The 8,399-nt window shown below is 45.2% G+C and overlaps 1 pseudogene; it reads right to left on the bottom strand.

The window, feature by feature from the left end:
* Positions 1-4,896: 4,896 nt before the first annotated feature.
* Positions 4,897-7,987, bottom strand: LOC149120374 (26S proteasome regulatory subunit 10B-like; annotated as a pseudogene).
* Positions 7,988-8,399: the final 412 nt, after the last annotated feature.

The raw sequence follows: 8,399 nt of genomic DNA, 5'->3' as shown, positions 1-8,399 counted from the left end.
CAGTACAATGTGGTGTAATTAAATAAAACTCTTGCTTTCCCTCTTTGTGTTCTTATTTAGAAATGAGACATGGTACATTAAGAAGCCTGACTATTGAAAGGGCTAAAAGGAAACCTGTTGAAGTGAAACCGACACTATGCAAAACAATGACCCGATCAGCCCTTGCCTGACTGTCAAGGAACAACTTACTATTTTATTATTTTTGTATTTTTTGGTCCTACTTAATATCATTGGTTGAACTCTTTAATTAACACACAATTATTCTTAGACATTTAAAATTAACTCAAAAGTGATCCCTGTTAAATATGAGAGTGGAAATAAGAGAAGGAGGAGATGTACAGTTCGGCACCTGCTCACTCAGACTTACCCCTAATGGTAGAGCTATAAACGTGCTAGGGGATTCCAATTCAATCCCATCCAGGTGTCATGAACCAATGCCATCTCACTAGTCAACGTGATCAGTTTCAATTCATAATTGATCATAATGATAGGATTAAATGTCAAAGGGATCACATAAATAAGACTAGTGTCTGCTAACAATAACTGATAGACTTACAAAGGAGGAGAATGCTCCAACATGGGAAGCAGAATACACAGCAGACTCATAGAATGACAAATACCCTAAACAGCACTTTGGCCTCAGAATCAGTCCTTAAGGCATTCGGATCTGGCTAAAAAGCCCATGAGAGTGATTTAGGCATGGAAAGCCAAGACATTCTGGAAAAAAAAAGAGGAACTAAATAAAAGATCTCTGTGAATGAGATCCCAGCAGAATGAACAGGCCATCAAAGAAGGACGTACCTTTCTCTGAAGGGAGGAGAGAACTTCCACTTTGACTGTGGCCTTGTCTAAATAAGATCGGATCCGGTGAACTCAAGAGGCTTCCATAGCCTTGGCAGCTCAAGACAAGTGCCTCACATGATTAATGACATCATAAATAAGAGTGTCAATTGTTAAATCAACAACGGGAGTTACTGTGCACCTACTCCCCATGTAGGATCTCTCTGTCCTTAATGTGTAGTACTATGTGAATTAACGGTAAAACTACTACTCAAACAATACTCTACACTTTGTGTGTCTGTGTGGGTGCAGTCTGTTGAAATCTTTACTTAGTATATACTGAGTTGATATTCCGTATATAAATATAATTGAAAATGAATCTTGATGAAGAATGGGATGGGAGAGGGACTGGGAGATGGGACGGTTGCGGGTGGGAGGGAGGTTACAGAGGGAAGAACTGCAATAATCCAAAAGTTGTACTTTGGAAATTTATATTTATTTATTTTTTATAGACTTTATTTACTTATTTGAGAGGTAGAGTTACAGACAGTGAGAGAGAGAAACAGAGAGAAAGGTCTTCCTTCCATTGGTTCGCCCCCCCAAATGACCACTACAGCTGGTGCACTGCACCAGTCTGAAGCCAGGTGCCAGGTGCTTCCTCCTGGTCTCCCACGCGGGTGCAGGCGCCCAAGCACCTGGGCCATCCTCCACTGCACTCCTGGGCCCAGCAGAGAGCCAGACTGGAAGAGGAGCAGCCAGGACTAGAACCCGGTGCCCATATGAGATGCTGGCGCCGCAGGCGGAGGATTAGCCAAGTGAGCCACAGCACCAGCCCCCGAAAATTTATAATTATTAAATAAAAGTTGGAAAAAAAGAAAGGGTTTCATGAATGCCACTCTGTTACAATCTCCTTTCTTGTCCCTCTTACCTTTGTTCTTGTGACCAGACCCTTCATTAACCATCACTTCCTGTCCCAAGGCCCACCAGTGAGTGTGTTGTTAGTTCTGCATATATGAACACCAGCTGTGTACCAGGGACTACAGGAATGAAAGCAGAGAGACAAAGTCTTGTCCTGGACAAGCTCACAGTCTTATACAAGATATGGGTATTTAGCAAAAAAATGGTGATAAAATGGGTTAAGTACGTTATGTATATAGGTAGTGTGTTACAGAAGCTCTGGATATGATAGCTCTGCCTGGGGGAATGAGAGAAAAGTATCAAAGAGAAGGAAGACCCTTGAGTTGGATATCTTGAAACATGGCTAGGAGTTTCTCAAGCTGAAAACATTGAGGAACATCAAGTAGTGACTGCCTATATGCAGAACCATGACAAGTCTGGCATGACAGAAGCAGGGGCTGTTTGGGAGGAGGGCGGCTTGGAATAGGAAGTTGTGAACAGACCTGAGAATGAGCCCTTGGAATCCCCTCTAAGGGATTAGGGCTTTGGCAAGTATGCAAGAGATGAGAAAAGATCAGACAGAGTCACATGTGATTTCTAGGAAAATGCAGGTGGTATGCAGGCCTAAAGCAGAAAAAGCCTGGAAGAAAGAATCCAGACAGAAGTAATAGTTATCAGCAGATGTTCAGCTTTGGTCTGAGTGCTTGTATAGGTCCTGAGACACCACTGGTATTGATTTGGTGACTACTAGGAGACAGATGGTTGGAAATAGGGTGCCGCCAAACTTTCCAACTTGGAAGGCAACTCAGATGGAGCCACCACTGCAGAGATCCAGTGCAATGTGTGGAGCAGGTTTAAAGGGAAGAGGAGGCCGGCGCCATGGCTCACTAGGCTAATCCTTCACCTTGTGGGGCCGGCACAACGGGTTCTAGTCCCGGTCGGGGCGCCGGATTCTGTCCCGGTTGCCCCTCTTCCAAGCCAGCTCTCTGCTGTGGCCTGGGAGTGCAGTGGAGGATGGCCCAACTACTTGGGCCCTGCACCCCATGGGAGACCAGGATAAGTACCTGGCTCCTGCAATTGGATCAGCGCGGTGTGCCGGCCGCAGCGCGCCGGCTGCAGCGCGCCAGCCGCGGCGGCCATTGGAGGGTGAACCAACAGCCAAAGGAAGACCTTTCTCTCTGTCTCTCTCTCTCACTATTCACTCTGCCTGTCAAAAATAAAAAAAATTGGCCGGCGCCACAGCTCACTAGGCTAATCCTCCGCCTAGAGGCGCTGGCACACCGGGTTCTAGTCCCGGTCGGGGCGCTGGATTCTGTCCCGGTTGCCCCTCTTCCAGGCCAGCTCTCTGCTGTGGCCAGGGAGTGCAGTGGAGGATGGCCCAGGTGCTTGGGCCCTGCACCACATGGGAGACCAGGAAAAGCACCTGGCTCCTGGCTCTTGCCATCGGATCAGCGCGGTGCGCCGGCCGCAGCGCGCCGGCCGCGGCGGCCATTGGAGGGTGAACCAATGGCAAAGGAAGACCTTTCTCTCTGTCTCTCTCTCTCACTGTCCACTCTGCCTGTCAAAAAATAAAATAAAATAAAAATTAAAAAAATTAAAAAAATTAAAAAATAAGAAATAAAAAAAAAGGGAAGAGGAAGTTTGTGGTACCCACAAGACACTCAAGTGTGTGTCTCTAACAGGCAGGTGGCAATGGAGATTTGGATCTCATGGTGAAGGCTGATGATGGAGACACTACTTTGGAAGGTAGTCTCATAGAAACATTGGTTGAAGCCACAAGAGTAAGATCACCTCAAGAGAAATGGGGCACCCAAAAGGAGCAAAGCATTTCAGATGTGGTCTGAAATGATAGGTAATGCACAAGTAAGAGAGAAGGAAGAGAAGTACAAAGAATCCATCAAGGATAGCACAAAGTAGGCAGCCACACACAAGGAGTCAAGTCACAGGGTTATATTTGTAGAATAAACCAGTGGATGGAGAATCTCCCTCTCTACTATCCCCTCTTCCCTCCTCCCTCCCCTTTTTCCTCTCCCTGCTTCCCTCTCCCCTCCCCTCTGTCCTCTGTCCTCTGTCCTCCATCCTCTCTCCTCTCTCCCTCCTATCCATTCCCAACCAGCTCCCTCCCTTTCAAACAATTTTAAAAATACATTTGTACAGAAAGATTTCTTTGGATGCTGAGTGGAAAACATATTACAGAGGAAAAGATTACTGATAGAAGAAATCAGCTCAGAGGTCACTGAATTCAGTCAAGAGAATTATGGTGGGATGGGCTACGGTTGGGGTTATAACCAGGCATTTGTGGCATCCAGGGTACAGAATTTATGTAGGCACTTGCTCTATGAGCCATGCAAGAACAGAGTTCAGCTTTGCCTTGGCTTAGAGTGGTGGCAGATATAGGCAGGTTGAAGATACATTTTGGTGGTGAAATCAAATTTATTGTGCAGATTCTTGGGTTCCTAAGTAACAGTTTTGAAAAACTATTAATGTTGGACGGCGCCCAGCTCACTTGGCTAATCCTCCACTTATGGCACCGGCAATCTAGTCCTAGTTGGGGCAGCGGATGCTGTCCCAGTTGCTCCTCTTCCAGAACAGCTCTCTGCTGTGGCCTGGAAAGGCAGTGGAGCATGGCCCAAGTGCTTGGGCCCTGCACCCGCATGGGAGACCAGGAGGAAGTACTTGGCTGCTGGTTTCGCATCAGCGCAGTGCGCCAGCCATAGTAGCCATTTGCGGGGTGAACCAATGTAAAGGAAGACCTTTCTCTCTGTCTCTTTCTCTCACTGTCTAACTCTGCCTGTCAAAAAAAGACTATTAATGCAACATATTATGGAGGATCTTAAATATCAAAGGTCTGATGTTTCACTTCCTCCCATAGCCTATCTAAATAAATACTCAAATGATATAAATCATAAGAAATACTCTCTTGTACTACTCCCAGACCATTTTCAATGTTTTACAAAATGTTCACATAGCAAATATGAAAAGCTTCAACACATTCTTCTTTTCTAATTTCTGCTGCAATAAATACATGAACAACATACCGATTTCTTCTGTACCCATCTTAAAAGTGGAGTCACTGACTTATATACTAATTTATGTTACTCATACATATTTTACTCTTATTTTTAATGAGATCATTGCCAGTACAGACATTGTTTGCTTAGCTTTATTTTTACATTAAGCCAATGTCTGCCATGCAGCAATCAAAAAACTGACAGTAAATTATACGGGTTTGCAGTCCAATTTAGACTCTAGCTTCTTAGAATAACCCACCTTTTTTTTGACAGGCAGAGTGGACAGTGAGAGAGAGAGAGACAGAGAAAAAGGTCTTCATTTTTCCTTAGGTTCACCCCCCAATGGCCACTGCGGCCTCGAACACCACGTTGATCCAAAGGCAGGAGCCAGGTGCCTCTCCTGGTCTCCCATGTGCGCGCAGGGCCCAAGGACTCGGGCCATCTTCCAATGCACTCCCGGGCCACAGCAGAGAGCTGGACTGGAAAAGGAGCAACCGGGACAGAATCCAGCGCCCCAAACGGGACTAGAACCCGGGGTGCCGGTGCCGCAGGCGGAGGATTAGCCTAATGAACCATGGTGCCAACCAGAATAACCCACTTTTCTGATGGCTTTCATGAAGTCTTTCTGTACTACAAAATTATGATCAGCACGAATTGCAAGCATACCAGCTTCAGTACAAACACTTTAGGTTTGCTCCAATAAAGCCATCTAAAAGGTTCATGCTTGCTTCATAATCTATTTCATAATGTTTTGTAATGGGAGCTGTGTGGATTTTCAATATATCTAACCTCGCTTGTTCATGTGGTAAATCAATATGTATTTTTCTGTCCAATCTTCCCAGATGTAGCAAAACCGGGTCCAGTGTATCTGGTCTGTTTGTAGCCATGGTCATTTTAACTCTATGCAGAGTATCAAACCCATCCATTTGATTTAGCAACTCTATTAAAGTTCTCTTAATCTGTCAGCTGATGTACCCTCAGGAAACCGACGACCACCAATCACATCTATTTCATCCATAAAAATGATGCATGTTTGATGGTCGGTCTCTGGCATAATAAAACATTTCTCTGATCTAACAGGCACTTTCACCAATCTATTTGTCTACAATAGAACTTGATACAACCTTTAAGAAGTTACAATCCAGCTGACTAGCAACAGTTCTCACCAAAAGCATACTTCCTGTGCCTGGAGTTCCATATAACAAACAGCCTTTTGGAGGTATTACTCCTACATGCTGGGATAATTCTAGGTTTTTAAGAGGTAATTCTATTACCTCTCTTAAATTGGATCTGACAGCCCTCTAATCTCAGAGTAAAAAACATTCCCTGGGTTCCAATGAGGCATATTGTAAACCAGTGAATCCATCACTCCTGGCAAATCTCTCATGATACTTAGTGTAGTCATATCCAAAGAAGCTCTTGTTCCTGGATTCAGCTTATTTTTGTCAAGTTGTCTGTGACAGCCGACGATGTATCTTGGGGGTTGAGGAGTGAGAAGAAAGTTCTGGAATCAGATGCCAGTGCTGGCTGCACAACTTTGCACATGTGCTGCTAGTGAATGTTCACCTTAAAATGGTATAAAGGAACTAAGGTATACACCAAAGAGAACTGCTAATGAGTAATGTGAGTTAGCATTCATTCTGATCTAGTTCTCATGAATCCCCTTGCCCCAGCCCAAAGAAATAAGAGGTTGGGCTTAAGTTATGGGGATTACTGCTCCTCCGCAGGAAGCTGGAAAACCCAACGAGCACAGCCAGCCTTGCATGCGTGCACATGGGACTTTGAGACTGTGTCACTCTGTGGCTGCCTGGCTACAGTGCTGTGTGTGCATTTGTTCCTCTGTGCATGTGGTTTTTTGAAAACTGACAGTTAACATGCTGTCATGTTTCAAATAGATTTTGATGGACATACATAAAAAACTGTCATGGGGCTGGTATTGTGTCCCAACAGGTTAAGCCTCTGCCTGAGGCATCCCATTTGGGTGCTGGTTTGAGACCCACTGGCTAATTCACTTTCAAATTCAGATCTCTGCTAATGCACCTGGGAAAGCAGCAGAGGATGGCCCCAGTGCTTGGGCCCCAGCATCCACATGGGAGACCCAGAGGAAGCTCCTGGCTTTATCATGGCCCAATCTCGGGGATTGGGGTCATTTGGGGAGTGAACCAGCAGTTGGATGATCTCTGTGTGTCTCTCCTCCTCTCTCTGTTAACTCTGCCGTTCAAAGAAATAAGAAAACTTTTAAAAAAAGGACAGTCATATCTTTTAATATTTTCACCTTTCTTCATTCATTGAAGACACAAACAGACCTGTTCTATCAAACAGCTTATAAAACAGACCCTTAAACTGCATCTGATTTCAATGAGAGAGTCTGTATGCATTTTGTCAGACTTAGAAATAAGGTAAGCATCATTTGAAACTAAAGCAAAGCTCCAAACTTTTGAGTTCTAAAGATAACAAATGAATAAATAAGAACAGTTTGCTAAAATGATCAATTTCATTAGTTGTTGAGATGGTTGGATGCCAGATGGTTGGATGCCAATGTCCTCAGATGACACGAGGTCCAAACATCTCAAAACACCAGAGCCAAGAGAACCTCATCTCACGTACACAACCCTCACTGGGAGGGTCTGCATGCTGGACTTTTTAGAAAGGCTAGTTTGTTTAAAAATGCTTGGTGTGAACAGAGCCAAGCCTGTATGCTTCTAACTGTATCACTCCTTGTTACCAAAGAGGGAAACGTCATTAACCAGGCACACAGAACCACCCCAATTAGTTCCAAGGTCTCAGAGGAAGAAGGGTTCACAACCACTGATACACAGTATTCACTGGATAAACGCCAACAAGCCTCCTTCAGCAAGACAAAATGTTCATGTGCTCATGAAATACCATGCATGGAACCGCCCAACTGGTAAAGAAGGGATTGCCTGTGACATTCACCAAAGTGGAACCCAGAGAGGTAGACATGCTCTTCATTTCCAAAGTGAATTCCAAGATGACCATGTCATGGGGAGGTACGGGGAGGCGATTCACAAAGAGGAGTAACAAACCGGAGGAAACAGTGAGCAAAAATTAGTGAAAAATTGACCTACAAATGCTTTTCAGGGACTTTTAATGATTACCTTAGTAAGACCAAACTGTTTCCTAGATTCACAGCCACTCCTCTAATTACATGCTTGAGAAAATTCTAAGCCATTCGGGGTAGCTGTAACTCAGGGACAGAAAGCAATAAAGTAACACAGCGATGAACAAAGAGCACTTCTGCCTGAAGGTGCTGTGGGGGTTGGCCGGGGACTCCTCACTAACCCAGCACAGCCGCCAGCCTGAGGCTAGTTAACAATCACTATTTTCTCCTATCTTTAGATGCCTGTGCATAGTTCCCACTGATCCCTCAGGGGCATGCCATCATACCACAGGTGGAACTGGGAAGCTGAGAAATGCCACTTCCCAGGGGTCTGCAAAGAACCCACTTTACTAATCACTGCAACCGCCACAAGATCAAGTGTGGCAGAGGCACCTGTGCTAGCAAGCACAGCCCAGGCCCCCACTGCACCTGCCTGTGGGGCAGGGACTCACAGGGCCCTCAGCCTCATCTTAGCTACTTTTTTGCTCAGAGAAGGAAGGCGGGAACTGGCAAGACCCACCACACTCCTGCCCTCAGAATCTCAACTCCAGACAGCCCAAGCTGAAATCCAGGCAACCCTGAAAGGTCAA

Source organism: Oryctolagus cuniculus, chromosome 19 (genome assembly GCF_051225735.1).
Source record: "Oryctolagus cuniculus isolate XC-2025 breed Fujian yellow rabbit chromosome 19, ASM5122573v1, whole genome shotgun sequence".
Taxonomy (NCBI): Eukaryota; Metazoa; Chordata; class Mammalia; order Lagomorpha; family Leporidae; genus Oryctolagus; species Oryctolagus cuniculus.
This window is presented reverse-complemented; position numbering and strand designations above follow the sequence as displayed.